The sequence below is a fragment of the Lactuca serriola genome, chromosome 3, assembly GCF_051521515.1.
Source record: "Lactuca serriola cultivar US96UC23 chromosome 3, Lser_US96UC23_V15, whole genome shotgun sequence".
In the NCBI taxonomy this organism is placed as follows: Eukaryota; Viridiplantae; Streptophyta; class Magnoliopsida; order Asterales; family Asteraceae; genus Lactuca; species Lactuca serriola.
This window is the reverse complement of record NC_136410.1, coordinates 138694515-138713197: the sequence shown is the minus strand read 5'-3', so window position 1 is coordinate 138713197 and position 18683 is coordinate 138694515.

The following is an 18683-nucleotide window of genomic DNA, read 5'->3' as shown; positions in this document are numbered from 1 at the left end:
TATTTTAATAAATGATAATATTGGTTTTTGGACTAATTTGAGTTTTAGATTACTCTAAAATGCACTTAGGGGTAGAAAAATAAATATAAAAAATCTTAGAGATACTCGTATCACTAGCTAGCTAGATATTTTAAGTGACGTTTGGAGTAAAGCCTCGTCTAATGGTATTGTTGATTGTTGTAAAACTCGTTATTTTGGCTTAATATAGTAATCAATTCCATAGTATTTGGCCTAATTGATTTTCTGTTTTATATTTTTTAGGTTTTTAGGATTGTGATTATAGATCCCTGTTAATATGCCTTTGCCATCTCAAAAAGAATCATGACAAGACTTATGTAACACTCAGTTTTCATATATGAATTTTAGTGCTTAAAATCTTGTGGAATAAGGTGGCCACGACGTGGTGGGAAAGATCACCACGACGTGGCAACCACTTTTGTGTCGTGATCATTTTTTAGCTGCCACGACATGGTCATGTATTGGTCACGACATGACGACGTCCCAAGCTCAAACCCTAATTTTTTAGGCTTAAGGCCCCATTTAAGGGATGTGATGGCTAGAGTTTGTCTACACTCATCCTCCATCACCTCCAAGAGCCTCGAAGCAAGCCATAATCCACCCTTCTCCATATTTGAGCTCCATTTGATGGTTTTTCCCCATTGAAGGAAGAAAGAAGGAGTTGTAGAGCTACAGAGCAGCAAGCTAGCTTCATCACAACCTTTTTATGCATCTCCTAGAACTTTGTGAGCGTCCATGTTCCTTCCTTTATGGTTATAATTTCTTAGATCTTGTCTTTTATGACATTTTGAGTCCCTTTTGTGATCTTGGTTGGAGTTTAAGAATGAACTCCAGATAAAGTATGCAACCTTATCAACCTTGAGTATTCCTTGAGTGCTCTTCCTTTCAGATCTAGAACTTGAGAGTGTTTTGAAGCCGTGCATGATAACTAGGTCACTTTTCTTAACTTTTGAACTAGTTTTGAGGGAGACATGCATTAGACATGCATGTCCATAAAGTAATGATTTTTATGATCCGTTGTGAAGCAAAGATACCTTCTGGAAAGTTCCAACAAAGAATTTTACATTTATAGCTTAATCAATTAAGTTGTTTTCAACCAGAAACTATGACATCGCAAGATGCTTACTACAACGTGGGGAAGGAGGACTTCGCACCTATTTTCTTGGTTTGCTGCCACGTCGCGGTGACATATTTACCATGATGTGGTTGCAAAGTTGGTTGCAACTGTGTTGGATAGCCACGACGTGGCTAGTGGTTGGCCACGACATGGTGACCATTGACTTTTAGACCTGGTTGACTTTTGGTAAAATTGCTAGTTTTTGAAAGTAGACTAAGGTTTTGACCTTGGATTTTTCATTAGGTGGTGTGTAACACCAACCTTTTGACTGTACGAACTTGGGTGTTGCCGACTTCAAGTGTCAGGTGAGTTTTCTCACTAAACTATGTAGGATACTAGTTGTCTTTTTGACTCTTGCATGGAACACTAGGATTTGGCCCCAGCCAATTGTATGAAAGACCATGATTTTTCCCCTATCAATTGTATGAAATACCAGGATCTAAACCCTGACAACTACATGAAAGACCAGGATCTGACCCCTGACACTTTTATGTAAGATGATGATTTAGCCCAAGGCAGAAGGTGATTGTAAGACTATGATTTGGCCGATAGCATTCACTTTAGATTGAAATAGGCTCGTGATATTATATATGGTGTGTGATATTTGGGGGAATTCACAAAGCTTTGTGCTTACAATTTTATGTTTTAAATGTTTCAGGTACTTTTGGTTCCCAAGGCAAGCGCTCAATTTGATCGCATTGCATCCCCCGAAGTTTTTGAGAATACATTATACTCTGATTATCTTTTAGAATGATTGAATGAATGGTTTTGGTTGAAGGAAAATGAAAAATTTACTTCGTATTTTTGGGACGTTACAAGTTGGTATCAGAGACGTGGTTTGAGAGAATCAGGCACACTTCATAGTATGGTTGGACTTAAACCGAGGAGTAATCAATCCCTTTTAAAGGAAAACGAGTTTAAAAAAAAAGTTTTATACAGAAAGGGGAGCGGAGCTCAAGTAATTCATTCCCAAAATAACTACACATGAATGTTACATTTTAGTATTCTATTATATGAACTGAATGCTAGTATATGGCTAAGGATCTGCTCAGGTTGCATGATAGAATGCTTGATAGGAGATATGTGTTTATATGCCTGTTATATTATTAGGTGCCTTAGACTTTGTGCTAATAATGAAAATTATTTGATGAATGCACTAAGGTGGTACATAGTTATAACTAGATAGCCCTGGAATGTTTGATTCGGCCATATTGTCTATTCTTTTTTGAAGAAGGCCTTATGGTAGAAATATTTATTCGAGAATCTATTTTATTGCGATTATGTACAACCTGCATTCATTATATGATCGTCGATGCCAGCAGAGACTTTTGCGACACATGTGTATAACACTCCAAATCAGGTATTACCATTGAAGCCCTTGAAAATTTTTATTATTGCATAGATAGTCCCTCTAGTACGCTTCACGTACTCATGATTACACTTAGCGTTGTTTGCAAAAATGATCGAGGAGGGCCAACACGTACGTTGGGCGTACCAAGAGTACGCTGGGCCCATGTGGCGGATGTCCAAACACAAATTCCTAGACTTGAGGTCTATTTAAACATCCTTATCTCATTTGAGCCTCACCCTAATCAACCTCTTTCACCTTCAAAACTCTCTGAAAACCCTAATTCCATTAGAGAGTGTATTTTGAGCTTAAGGAGTGCATTTTGTGGCCATTTTTGTGTCCATTCAAGAAGAAGGAGATGTCAAACAAGCTTGGAGTGGATTTGGGCTTCAAGAATCTATATCTAGTTCACCTTGAGGAGCTTCTGGAGGTATAAAGCTTTGATCTTGCGTTCTTATTCTTTAAATCCAGTTAGGGTTTCCTTTATGGTCCCTTTTGTTGGTTTTGGACCTCCTCTTGTGAGATAAGCAACTCCAGAGGTTGAAATGGTTAGATCTGCGACTTATGAACATGCTAGATGTATAAAGGTGCTAGCTTGGGGAGTATCTAGACTCCATGCAAGAGTTGGAGCCTTATATGAAGTCCTAATGTGAAGAGTGAAGTTTTTAAGTCCCACAAAACATGCAAGGGCATAAAGTTGCCAAATTTATCCCCTAGGACATCTTAATGAGTTCAGATATTGTTTTGGATGTCTAAACATCGAGTACTAAGCACTTAATGGAAGGAAGTGCTTAATTTGTTTATACGTTGGGCGTAAGTTAGTGTACGCCGCACGTACCGCTCAAAGACTCAGTACGCTGCGCATACCAGGGTGGTACGCCGGGCGTACGCTGAACAATTAGACTTGGACTTGTTTTGGGATTTTGAGCTTTTGGGCCCTAATTAGTCATTGGTCCTGGTCATGTTTCGGGGTTAGTGGTCCAGTTTATCTGCTTTGGGCCATGAATGTTATGGTTGGATTTTATTGGGCCATAGGTCCCATTAATGATTTCGGATATGGACTTGGGCCCATTAACTAAGGAAGACTTTTTGGGCCATTGTGAAATGACTTGGGAAATTGGGTTTTCCACTTAGATCGGGTTTGATTCTAATATGAAGTAATGCTATTATTGTTCAGCGCGGGTGGTTACAGATTGTTAGGAGAGCAGCTTTAGGATTCTTCAGACAGAGGTGAGTCTCCTCGCAATACCAATGAGTCTAAGGCACCAAGTCCAGCCCATTATTTGTTATGTGATGTGCTAGTGATTATAGAATATGTGATATGCTAGTTATTTGTGACACTTGCATGAAAGACCTCGGTGGGTTCCGAGGCACCCATGTGTAAGACCTCAGAGGGTTTCCGAGGCATCCATAGTAAAGACCTCGGGGGGTTCCCGAGGCACCCGAAGTAAGACCCCGGAGGGTTTCCAGGACATCCATATATGTTGTATGCATGGCTAATGTAGTATATATATGTAGCTTTTATAACTAATATGTTATGCCTTATGTGGTTTTGTGCAGGGTATGCTCTGGGGAACTCGCTAAGCATTAGCTTATAGTTTGTGGATTTGTTTCAGGTACATCTGAGCCCAAGGGCAAGGGCAAGGCTTGATGGCGTGATTTGCACTCTCTCTTAGGCGTTTTATGGGGCAATATGATGTTTTGAAATAAAAATTGTGGTTGATATGAGTTTTGAAAATAAGTATATATGGATTTCGTGATTTATGGAAGTGTGTTTGGTTGAGCAAAAATGAAAATTTTCTTTTGAAAATTTTGTCGTTACAAGTTGGTATCAGAGCCTTGGTTTGAGGGATTTGGGCACACCCTCAGGTGTGTCAGGACTCAAACTAAGGAAATGGTAAAATTGTTTTAAAAAAAAAAAATTAAGCTTCTAAAGAATGGAAAGGATGAGAGTGCAATGCGTGTGATAAGCCGAGCCAAGTAAGTAGTTCCCCAATGTGTTAGTCATGTTATACTGATATTTGAGCTTTGATGATCGTATGGAACTTGCTATGTGTATGCCTTTAAAATTGGATACGGTCAGGAGCTTATAGCCTAAAAATGATTGATTTGTCCTTATTTCTTGTTCATTGTTTGGTTGTGGTCCAAGGGTAGAATCTAGTATTCGAAAGCCTATTTGATCCTTCTTCTGTGTATAATTTTCATGCATAAAAGCAACCTGTTATGATCGGTCTGATTGATGTGAGTAGAGCAAATCTTAGGACAACCTATGATTTGATATATGTGGTAGTCTGTGGAATGTGGTTTGTTTTGGGACAAATTGTAGTTATCAGTTAGAGCCTTGGGGAAAGGTACATGTAGGTGTGGAAGGTAGTATTGGGCACGTACTACTGAAAGCACAGGATGTGTACCCGAACCAATGTTGGACCTAAGAGCTCTAAGAAGAACCGGTGTGGGAAGATCCCTTTATTATAGACATCCTGATCATTAAGTTTATGATATTGCAGTACAGTATGTTGGTGACATGACACATAGCTGGGGGACCGGGATCGGGATCTGGATCTAGGTCGGGTGATGGTACCGTGCCCATTGACGAGAGGTTGCGTGAGGTCATCATAGCCGAGGTTACGAGGAGCATCCTTGATGCTACCCCAGTTATATTTGGGACGGTCAATGAGGGTATGATAGAGATTATAGAGGAGTGGCGTAGGGCATTTAAAGCCGAGATTGCTGCGGGCCAGGTCGGGGCCCGAACACCTTTATTCCGACAGTTCAAGGCGTGTGGGGAGCCATAGTTTTTTTTGGGTCAGGGACCCCATTGTCACCTAACCCTGGGTGGCGGATATAGAGAACATCCAACGTACGATTTCATGCCCCGACGCGGTAAAGGTGGGTTTTGCTTCATGTATGCTGAGAGACAGAGCCTGAGACTGGTGGGGCAAGGTGACTAGTTAGGTGGGAGCAATTGGTGTGGCTGAGATGTCATGGGCCGAGTTTGTTAGGCAGTTTGATTTGGAGTTTGCACCACCGATTGAGGTGCATCGACTTGTGAGGGAGTCTCATGACCTTCAGTAAACCATCGAGACTGTGGCAGAGATCACCGCCGAGTTTCGGGAACGAGCATTGTTGATTTCACAGTATGCTATAGATAAGGACATGAGGAGGACGAGGTATCATTCCATGCTGAGGGATGATATCCGAGACTTCGTGAGTTTCACAGGGTGCAAAACCCTGAATGAGATGGTATAGAAGGTCCGTGAGGGGGAGATGGAGTTGGACTTCCGCAACAAGCTGAAGCCTGAGCAAGTTCAGATGGAAGTAGGTTAGGATAAAAATCCTAAGACCTCGGATTCATCTAGTAGGGGCCAGTAGGGTCGTGGCCGGTGTTCCAAGTATGGGAGATCTCATGGTGGAGTCTGTCGGGGGATGGGTATGACATGTTATACATGTAATCAGCAGGGCCATGTGAGCAGAGATTGCCCCAAAAAGAGCTTGATTTGTTTCGACTGCAACCAGACTGGCCATAAAAAGGCTGATTGTCCGAGGTTGCAGGGAGGGGGAAGAGCGGTACTGGCACCTACGCGTACCACACTGAGGATTACTGATGGCCGCCTTGCTAAGGCGGATGCTCTGACGGTGAAGAGCCGCGTATTTTAGTTAATGACTGAGGAGGCTCGGGTAGAGCCAGACGTTGTGGCTGGTATGTATTTATTCTTTTATACTCTTTATTTATTGCATTGCTTATGTGTACATTGTGCTTGTATAGGGACCTTTTTGGTCAATGGTATGTCGGCTCACGTTTTATTCGATTCGGGAGCTACCCAATCATTCATGTCTCTTGCACTTATCAAGAAATTTTGTGATGAGTCTGGGACTTTGGATTCCCCGCTCGAGGTGGAAATTGTAGATGACCGCACCGTGAGTGCTTTGAGGGTGTATCAAGACTGTTTCCTGAATGTGCTTGGACAGTGGTTTTGTGTCCATCTTGTTCCGTTACCGTTGCGGGGACTAATGGTGTTTGTTGGGATGGACTAGTTGGGGGCTTATGGGGCGATGATCGATTGCGAGCGAAAGTTAGTGAGGGTTCGAACCTCAAGTGGGGGAGAATTGGTTATATATGGTGAGAGGGCCTCGCAGCGGCCAACTCTCTGTTCGGCTGCGAGGGCTAGTAGATTTCTACAACAGGGATGTACAAGATTCCTGGCTTATATCTCAGATATAAGGGTTGAGACCTCGACGGATGTGGGCAGTGTGTCGGTTGTACAGGAATTTCGGGATGTCTTTCCCGAAGAGTTACCAGGAGTGCCTCCAGAGAGGTAGGTTGAGTTTCACATTGATTTGGTTTTGGGTGCTGCCCTGATAGCGAAGGCAGCATACCGGTTGGCACCACCGGAGATGCAGGAGTTATCTACACACCTCCAGGAGTTGCTAGACCGAGGGATAATATGTCCGAGCAGTTCCCTATGGGGATCTCCGATCATGTTCGGGAGAAAGAAGGATGGGTCACACAGGATGTGCGTTGATTATTGGGAGCTGAACAAACTAATGGTGAAGAATCATTATCCGTTGTCGAACAAATATTCGTTGCCAATGGGTCTAAGGCACCAAGGTCGGCCCATTATTTGTTGTGTGATGTGCTAGTGATTATAGAATATGTGATATGCTAGTTATTTGGGACACTTTCGTGAAAGACCTATGGGGGTTCCGACGCAGCTATGTTGGTTTCCGAGTCATCCTTAGTTAAGACCTTGGGGGGGGGGGGTCCTGAGGCATTTGGGCTAAGACCTTGGGGGTTCCTGAGGCACCCGGAGTAAGACCCTTGAGGATTTCCTTGGGGCTAAGACCTCGGGGGGTTCCCGAGGCACCCGGAGTAAGACCCCAGAGGGTTTCCAGGGCATCCATATATGTTGTATGCATGGCTAATGTAGTATATATGTAGCTTTTATAGCTAATATGTTATGTGTTATGTGGTTACGTATGTGGTATGCTCTGGGGAACTCACTAAGCATTAGCTTACAGTTTGTGGATTTGTTTCAGGTACATCTGTGCCCAAGGGCAAGGGCAAGGCTTGATAGTGCAGCGTGCACTCTCTTTCAGGTGTTTTATGGGACACTTTGATGTTTTGAAATCAAATTTGTAATTGATATGGTTTTTGAAAACAATTATATCTAGATTTCATGATTTATGGAAATGTGTTTGGTTAAGAAAAAATGAAAAATTTCTTTTGAAAATTTGGTCATTACAATGTGGAGAGGAGAATCCTAGGAGGGCCTAGGAAGTACCTTTGTATGATTGTGTATGTTGTTTAGCAATGTAGCAATTTGTGGGTAGTTATAGAGGAGATACATAAATAAAGTATCGACCCCTCTCTCGTGTGGGTTACTGAACCCATACTTATGTGATCCAACGCCTCTCATGAAGTATCTCTCGTGGTAAAACCGCACTCGATCCTAATCGCTGAAATATTGAAAGAATTTGATGGGCAAAAATTCTGCAAAAATCTAAAACATCAAAAGATCATCATGGAAAACAAATTAAAACAAACTAAAAATAAAAATAAATAAAAACACACTAAAAAAATGAAAAAAATATAAAATTAGCAAACCAAAATAACTAAAAAGGATATCACGATCACTCGTCTTCGTCGTAACCATGCTTCAAGTGTTAATAAAATCTCTTGAATGCAAGAAGTGGTTTGTGAAAACAAAAACTTTTGAGACCCGTCAGGCTATTGCCTTTGCCTTCATTGCACCATTAAGTAATTAGTAGAATAAGAATTGAACCAACTAGTCAAGAGTGACAAGTGTCCAGTCTTCCGCTTAACCGCCACGTTACGTCTTGCTATACTACATCTCATGGATTGAGTTGTACAAATAACCAAAGTAGTAAACTACACAAATCAAGATTTCCCTAATTGATTGAAATCTTGAAATCCATACAAAAATAAAAACCAAGGAATGTGTATGATCACGAATTCCTGCACATAATAATAAAAACCTTCCCGACAAGTGACATATTATCAATGAAAAATAAAACAGAAAATAAAAATGCAATAACAAATAACGAATAATCAAATAAACTAAAAAAATTGAAACCGTTCTCCGACAACGACACCAAAAACTTGATGTGTATTTTTAATGCACCAGTTTTAAATTTATAATTCCTAGTCTATCACATTTAAACCACACCTTACATGCATTGAACCTGATTGGGTATATTATAGTTTTGATAAGCAAGGATGTCGAAATCAATGAGAACGGTAGTGAATTAACATTAGAATATTGGATTATAGGTTATATTAAATTGAAGAAAGAAGTAAAATTGGGGTTTTGAGTATTAAAACTCAATTAAACCAACAACTAACCTAACTAGATAAACTGATTGGAAATAAACCACTTCCGGTACTTTGGCTCAAATTAGATTACATCTCAAAATTATGGATAATTGTTTTAGTGCAATGGTCTTTTATTCATTATTTACCGATTCCTAAATTGATTTATGTATTTGGTCTATACACAAATACTAATGACTATAAGGACATTTCATTTAATCGTCATGCAATTAATTATCCCTAAATTCATTGTTCAGTTTGTATCATGCAAGATTGATTTTTTATTAATCCTAAAAGTTATTCGAATTAAATCATGCTAAGAATGGTAATCTAAAATATGCATAAAGATTAAAGTTCATAGCTATGTTAACCTAACCCTATGTTTTGATCCAACACTAGTCACCATCATTTTAAGGTAAGAAAACAACTATAATTTAAGAATATATAACTAGATTGATCTTCTAGTCACATAAACTCAACAACAGGTAATAAAGCAACGATCATCAACACATACAGATCTTCAATTAAACTTGAGACAATAAACAAATAAGAATAACCAAACCAAATAGGTAATTTTAATCCAAAATCTCTTGATTCATCTAATCTTTAACACATAGAAAAACATTTTAACACCAAAATTCAGAAAGTAAAAACAAATGGAACATAATTAGAATACTAATCATGATCAGAGAAAGCAAACCGAATGATTCTCGACATGAATCTGTTCTCGAATCTTTCAGATCTTCGCTCCATATCAGCTTAACTACCTTCTGATCGACTTCTAGACCCTCAAAACGGCAAATCAAAGTTCTTTTAGTGCCCAAGACGAAGTGGAATGAAAAATATATCATTATGGATAATTTCGGCTCTATTTATAGGTTCCCGGGTCGCCACGACGTGGAAAAAGACTTGCCATGCCGTGGGAGCCAGATTCTTCACGTCCATGAAAATTTTTTATGTCGCCACGCCATGGAAATAGCTTTGCCACAACACGGGCACTAGGAATCAGAATTTGGCATAAAGAAGAAATTCATCCGAAATTTGGACTAGTTTCTGGATCATTTTGAATCTCTTCAATCAGAGTTACGATTCATGAGATAGGACTTTGAATAAGCACGACAATAAAATAGTACTTGGGATAAGCCCAATAGTACAAAAGTTCTTGGGATAAGCACGACAATACAAAAGGACTTGGGATAGGCACGACTGTACAATAATACTTTGAATAGGCACGGCAGTACAATTGTAGATTGTATTAGCACGACAGTATAGTAATACTTTGAATAGTCGCGACTGACAAGATTTTTTATTTCGCACAACTTTTACTAACCTATCATAACCACTATCTCACACGGTCCTGTCACAACCTCTCATTTGTTATTTCTCACCACCCTTCACTATAAAATCATATTAGTAAGTATGATAAATATATGGTTAAACCAAGTAACAATCATGTGGTACAACTACATTAAAGACAAAAAAGACAAGACACATAGTAATTAAGCATTTAGAATACTTGTATTTATGTGTAAGTAGAAAGTAACTATGCACTCATTTGACTTAGGTGTGTAACTACAAAATTCAGCAGTGCTCCACCAAACTCCATGACTTTTCTTCTAACGTGACCTAGTTATGAATGTCACATAGCTTTATATTCCTGGCGACTAATGATAGTCTAGATTCCTTACTAATCCCATTTTCTACATCAAGATCTATCAAGTAAGGAACAACAAGGTAGGATCATATAAGAGGTAGGACTCATTTGGTGTAAAGAGTATACTGTTTGGAAATCCCATTTTCAACACCTCAGTAAATCTAGCCAAGACATCATCCCCATAAGTAGATCAATCAGTATAATGACTTGGAATCACTGAAAAATCTTAATTATAGGTTCATAATAACAACTATTACTTTAACTAAAACTTAGTCTTAAATAAAATAAATGTAGCTTAACTTATAGAGCATGCTGATGAAAACTGGGAATTAAGCGGATAGAAATCTAACTCAAGAGAACCTAATCACTGGTAATCTAACACCACATGGCTTCGCTAAAAGGGTCGGGAATTCGAGAGTATCGGGACTAAGGGGTCGAGAGAGGTCCAGAGGATTTAGGTGGAGTTAGGATGAGAAATTAGTTGAAACTCGAGGGTTTATATAGGATTGAAAAGGGTACACGTTGCACACCATGTCCACTGCACGTCACACATTTTTTATGCATGGGTGACGTGTCGTTCTCTGCATGGTGCTATGTGTCGAGTTTCTGGTGGAGTGTTAGTGCACGCGAGACACTTTATCATTGCGCGTGGGTGGGCGCAAAGAATTTATGTTCCCTATAAAGTTCATATCTTCTTCATACGAGCTCTGTTTTCAATGATATTTATATCCATGCGTAGCTATCAACGAGATCTAAAACTTTTATTTAGACTCTGTCAGCTAGTTTGGACTTTAATTTTAAAGTTGCATTTTTAACAAGTTTAGACTGTTAAAGTCCGTTAAAAATTCATAACTCTTTTATATGACATCCGTGTCGACTGTCTTTATATCGACGGATAGATATTGATGAGATCTTCAACTCTCGTTTAGATTGTTTTACTAATAATTGACCGATTCCAATTTCGGTTTCTGAGTCGTATACTGTTACGCTAAATTATTAGAAAAATCATAACTTCCTCTCACGAAGTCCGATATGGGTGTTCTTTATGTGTACAAAATCCTTGTCACATATACTATAACTTCAGGGTAATATTATTTTACATAAATGATTGTCTATCGAAATATCATTTCATCGCTAATTTGACTATCCCATATCTATGGGTGTTACACCATTTCTAGAAGGTGGTGGATTGCAGATATGGAGAGTGCCTATAAGATGAGCTTCTGCCCTAAGGGGTCGAATGTTAGATTCATAGCTAGTCTTTTGAAGGACAGGAATCATGACTGGTTGGATGAGGGATGCCATGCTATGGTAGCAACGAACGTCGCACTATGACATGGGGAGACTGTGTTACACAGTTTAGAGATGAGTTCATGCCTGCTGTCAAGGTTTGAACAACTGGAGAGGGAGTTCCTTGACCTTCGTTAGACAATGGAGATTGTGGTGGAGATCATCGCCAAGTTCTGAGAGAGGGGATTTTTTTGTTCCATAATATGTTGCGGATGAGGAGATGAAGAAGATGCGATACCATGATATGATGAGTGATGACATCAGAGAGTTTGTTCGTATTTTAGCTGCTAGACTTTAGACAAGATTATAGAAAGAGCTCTTGAGCGATAGATTGAGCTGGAGCTTCTGAAGAAGTGAAAGTCTACGTAGGTTCAGACATTATGGATCGCTACAAAGAAGTCTAGGACTTCTTATTACCAATTTGGATGCCATCAGCGTCGGGGCTGTCGTATCAAGTACGGAATCTCGCACGATGGAGTTTGTTGATCAAGTCGTTTGGGTTGCTACAAGTGTAACAATACGGGTTATATAGCAGAAACTGTACTCAAGGATCATGACTAATTTGCTTTCATTGAAATCTGGTGGGCCATAAGAAGGCTAACTATCCGAGATTGTGAGGAGGATCGGTGGCGCTCCAAACATTAAGGATCACCGATGGTCGCCATGGCAAAGTGAAGGCTCCTACGGTCAGGAGTATAGCTTTTCAGTTGATGACCGAGGAGGCTAAAGTGACGCCAAATGTTGTCACTGGTGTGTATTCTATTTATTTTACTGATGGTTCACTATATATGCTTACGTTTGTTTATTATTTTAGTAGGGATGTTCCCAGTCAATGGTATGTTTGCTGTTGTTCTTTTTGATTCAGGTGCTACCTAATCGTTCGTGTCTCTTTCCCTTAGCAAGAAGTTCGATGTTGCCCCAGAGGTGCCGAATTATTGTTTAGAGGTAGAGATCACCGACAACCGCACTATAAGTGCTTCGAGGGTTCACCGAGATTGTGTTTTGGAGATGTTCTGAGTTCAAATTCATATTGATCTCATTCCCATTTCTCTGAGTGGGGAAAGGATCATCGCTGGCATGGATTTTTAGTCTCAGTTTTGGGTTATTATCGATTGTGAGAATCAACTAGTGAGAGTACGAAGCCTAATTGGGGGATAAATAATAATTCATGGTGAGGGAGCACGAGGTGGTCCAGCCATTGGTTTAGACGCGAGATTTAGAAGGTACTTGTAGCACAGATGTTCAAGGTTTTTGGCGTATGTTGTAGACACCCAACTTAATGTGAAGAGCACATTGAACTGCATACCTACTGTGCAGGAATCTCCATATGTATTTACTGAGGATTTTTTGGATACCTACTAAGAGGTAAGCGGAATTCCCGAATGATCTGGTTTTGGTCGCGACTCCAATAGCCAAGGCACCATATCGCTTAGCGCCTTCATAGATACAAGAGTTGTCCATACAACTGCATGAGCTATTGGACAAGGGATTTATCAGACCGAGTAGTTCCTTTTTGGGAGCCTCGATTTTGTTTTTGAAGAAGAATGATAGATCTTACCATATATGTATCGACTACCGAGAGTTGAAGAAGTTAACGGTGAAGAACCGTCACTCGGTTCCAAGGATCGAAGATTTGTTTGACCAACTACACGATGCATCTTGGTTTTACAAGATTGATTTGAGATCGGGTTATTATCAGATGAGGTTCAGGGATGAGGATATTCAGAAGAAGACCTTTAAGATTCACCATGGGCATCACACATTTGTGGTGATGCCTTCTACGCTAACCAACGCACCGACAGTGTTCATGGATCTCATGAACTAGGTTTGTAGGCCGATGTTGGATCGATTGGTGATCGTGTTTATTGATGATATATTGGTCTATTCTATGACTAAGGAGTATCATGAGTAGCATTTGAGAGAGGTTCTTGAGACTATGAAGAGGGAAAAACTTTATTCAAGTTCTCCAAATGCGAGTTTTGGTTGTGAGAGGTACAATTGTTGGGTCATCTAATCTACCAAAATGGTATTTGGGTCAATTCGGCTAATTTTGTGGTTGTGATGTAGTGGGAGGTTTCAAGGTCTCCATTTGAGATTCGGAGCTTTTTGGGTTTACCAAGGTACTATCATAGATTTATTTAGGATTTCTTCAAGATCTTAATTCCATTAACCGGGTCGACGAAGAAGAATGTCACTTTTTGGTGGGGGAAGGAGCAATAGGCGACATTAAAGACGTTGAGAAAGAAGATGTGAGAGGCTATGATACTAACCGTTCCCAAGGGTATGAATGATTTTATGGTTTATTGTGATGCTTCAATTATGGTATTGGGTGTAGTACTTATGTAGATGGACCATTTGATCACACACACTTTGAGGCAGTAGAAGCCTCATGAAGTGAATTATCCTACGCATGATCTGGAATTAGGGGCTTTGGTTTTTGATGGGTTTTATAGGTTATAAATCTTAATTTTACACGCAACCTATTTGGATCTATGTTTTCTCTATTGATAGCAATAAACTATAAACATCAAGAACCCTAGAAAACCCAGGTAATTTCGAAATTATAAAACATAGTTATGGTTTACATACCTTTTGATTATTATTGCAAATAACCAATTCAAATCCTTCTTCACAAACCTTGGAAAGCAAGCACGAGAAATCTAATGTCTCTAATGGTGTGTAAGAAGACTTGAGGAGAGAGGATATCGGGTGAGAATTTTAGCTATTCTCTTAGTGGAAGGTATGGGAGAAAATGAGGACTCCCAAGGGTCCTATTTATAGCTAATAGGAAAACCCTAAAAACCCTAATTTGAATACAATAATATTATTTCAAATCTGGTTTTTATCTTGTTTCCATATTACCCACATGGAGCATTCTAAAAACCCTAAAGGCAAGCCAAAAATTTAGCCATCCTAGGAAGGACATAGAATCCTTCGCTTGTTCAACTTTTGAACAACTACTACTTAATTCCTTGCACTTTTAATTAAACCAATTAGTCCCAAAATCAATTTCAATTAATTTCTAAATAATTATTAATAAACAATACTATTTCTAATTAATATATTAATATTATAATATATTAACAAATAATTTATTGCTATTTATTAATCATTTAATAAACAAAAAAATCAAACTCTCTCTCCAAAAAAAATCATCAACACAATTAATAGTTTTGAGGGCAACCCAAAAAGGAATTTCTTCCATTTGTAGCAATATACCAATTTATTTATGATCTTAGATACCTTAATCCAACAGTTTCGCACTTGCATAATGTGACATCCTCATTTTCACGGCCAGAAAAGACCCATTTTGTTTATGCTTTATAAAAATCAGAGTACGTCTTTTAATAAAAGTGTTGCGGAATTTGTTCCCAATAAAACATGATAAATACGTTATTAAAGCATTTTTGAAGAAAAGTATTTTTATTCTTTTTAAAATATTTGGGATGTCATCGTCAATATAGAAACAAAAGCAGAAACAGAACTTACATTCATTATCACTAGTGATTTACATCTCCTTAATCTCTCAGTGTAATATTACATCATAACAACACCTGTGATATAAATAAACTGAGTGGGTCAGGTTGGGAAACTTGGTGAGTACATAGGGTTTTCAACCCACGATAATATAATTATTATGTTTAAACAATCAAGCAATCAACCCAATTACGCATCCCCATTATCTTATTTATTCTTAAGGATCTACCGTTCACTCATTCCTAAGGATCATCCTAAGGAATCGGCACGAAGTCCATCATTGCCACGGTTTGCACAACGGGCACTAAGTCTGCATAGTCGCCAGGGTTTAGGCATTAAGTATGCATGATCACCAAGGTTTAGGCATCAAGTTTGCATGATCACCAGGGTTTAGGCACCAGGTCTGCATGGTCACCAAGGTTTAGAGTACACCGGGTGAACACATCGTTCACAACACCTACAGGTTGCGAGCCTGCTAGGGTTACACCAGACTGTCTAGAATAGTCTGTGGTTGTCATCCATACTATGCTGAATGACGGGGCCATCATTTGGGAAAAGGCTTCTCACATCGTCCACCTCTCACCCTCACCTGACGGTCTATTTCACCTCTCAATTCATCATCCAACTCATACTCCATCTATTACATCTACCCATGTTTTACACCAACATTATCATAGATATAAAATACACATACAGGTTAAATCATTTAAAACGTGTATAAAATCATTCATCCAACATAGACAGCAAGTATTCAGATAATAAGCACACATAGCACGTAAGTTATATAAAATACTTCATATCTATGTGTAAGATGAAAGTAACTATGCACTCACTTGATACGGTGGTGAATCGGTACTCGGAAAGCACTTCGTTACTCTTAAAACAATTTCCCTCTACAAAACCTAGTATCAATACCACTAGGGTTTAATCTAACGTTAACCGCGAGTAATTAATAGTCTAGCTACTATTATTATTATTATATAAGCGTTAAACAACACTCTATATAACTCATAATAATAGCCCAAATAATTATTTTAAGAACCTAATAACATTACTATAATTATTTGAAAGCTATATTAAAAACTCCATAGGCGTAGCTCACTTACAACGAGTTTTAAAGAAAACCAGGCTTCACTTGGAGCAACGTTTCGAAACCGAAACACCCTTTTTCTTGGGACTCCGGGAGCCTCGGGGCCTCCTTAGGGTGCTAGGGATTTTTCCCAGGGCTTAAGGGGTTAAAGGGGTAGTGAGAGAAAGTAGAGAGAGAAAGAGTTGTGAAAATGTGTGAAAAATCCAGGAGAATTTGCATGGTATTTATAGGGACCGAAGCCTCTTGGAACGCTGGGCATTCAGCGGCTACGCGGCGCGTAGCTTCGGATAAGCTTGCCAGGAGGATCCAGCTGGCTCGCAGTCGGTCTTGGATTGATAAGGGCGAAGGTACGCGGGGTGTACCAACTTCGGACGCGGGGCGTATGCGAGGGCGATGTAGCGATCATCGGATGCGAGGCTAGATCAGCGATGGATGGACTAGATCGCGTCACATCATCGGATTTGCAACAGGTCTCGCAAATTCACCTTCCAACTTTAAAAATTCGTATCTTTCTCATACGAGCTCCGTTTTCGACGTTCTTTATATCCACACGAACGTAGGAACGTACTCTAGAACTTTCGTTTAGACTCCGTCGGCTAATTTTGAATTTATTTTTAAAGTTATAGTTTTTTAACAGGCCGAGATAGGATTGGTCCGTTAAAAATTCATAACTTCTTCATCTGTCGTCCGTTTTCGTCTGTCTTTTTATCGTTATGCTACTATTAACAAGATATTCGATTCTCGTTTTGGTTGTGTCGGCTAAAAACCGCTCGATCTAATATTCGAACTTCGGGCTGTACACTGCTAAGCAGAAACTTCGAAAAATCATAACTTCCTCATACGAAGTTAGAATTGGACATTCTTTTTATGGATGCTCTTGGTTTAACGTTTTCTACAACATTCATTTAGATCGCTAAGGCTAAAACTCGCTTTTTCGTAAATTCACTATTTACGCTTCTCGGTATCGTGTCGGTTTCATCACGAAACTTCGACGGGTCATAACTTCTTCATTATAACTTGGATTTCGGCGTTCTTTATATGTACGGAATGCTTGTAACATGTACATCAACTTGGTTAAGATTATTTATTATAAATAATCTTTTGTCTAAAAGTCGTTTTTGACCCTTAATATATCTAAATTGACTAGCCCGAATCTACGGGCGTTACAATTATCTCCCCCTTAGGATGATTACGTCTCGGAATCATCAACGAAACAGGGCTCACATGATGACTCCCTATGTTATGTCTTCATCTTAAGTAATAACCGTAACTTGGATGTTTCTTCGAATGAGTATCTAACTCTAAGACTTCCTGACTGCAGGCAGTGCCCGATCTTGGACCCGCTCTCTATCTCATGTTAGACTTTCAGTCATGATCTTCATGTCACGATCTCAATCTTTATTGGAGACTCCTTCTTTAACAAACTTGAGATAAGTTTCTTCCTTCGATTATCATAATAGACCGATGGCTCATGTTCTAATGACCTCTCATCGTATGATGCATTGCTTGGACTCATGTCTTTTAGAGTCAAATTCTAGAACAGACTATACCTTCCTTCATGTTCTAATCACATATTAAAAGGTAGCATTTCTAGTTACAAGCAACCGTCGCGATACCTCTATCGATCATTTCGATTATCTTTTACTTCAATTCTATGGCTTAAGTCAGATGTTACATCGAACTAACATACTCATCGTAGTCGGACTCAATTTGATATGACCACTAGGGTTGGAATAACAACAATCTTCTTAGTCATTACCGAAACGATGGTAACGACATGCTTGAATGAAACAGAATCAATTATTGGCTTCTTGGTAACCTTGTGACTTTCCCTGATCCAAGCGTGAGTCCTGTGCTTCCGGTAGTATATGCATTTACTACCTTTCACACCTACTCATACTCGTCCCAAGTATTATCTCGCGGTCTTTTGTGTGTTGCTACACTCTCAACTCACAAACATTGTCTCCATCTCGGAGATCCAATCCATAACTTCCACCGGCGTCGGGCTTCCAGATAGACTCGATGGTTTGGATGCCACGAAATCCTTGTACTTGCATCCACGTCCATCATTTCCTCCATCCTGACTGTTTTGTCTAACTATCGGTGGGTTGGCTTGGCCAACCATCCCACTGTAATTTCCTCCTTCTGACTGCCCATCATTCAGCTCGGGCTGTTCAACTGGTACCGTAAGTTCTTCTCGGTTCTGTTGAAGTAAACGCGTTGTTTCCTCCATTTGGCGATCCAACATCATCTGGATAATCGCTTGCACTCCGGCCATCGTTATTGGCTCAGGTGCCACTTCTTCGACAACACGTATTTGTTGTATCACTGGAGGATGAGGGGGTTGGTTCCTATTTC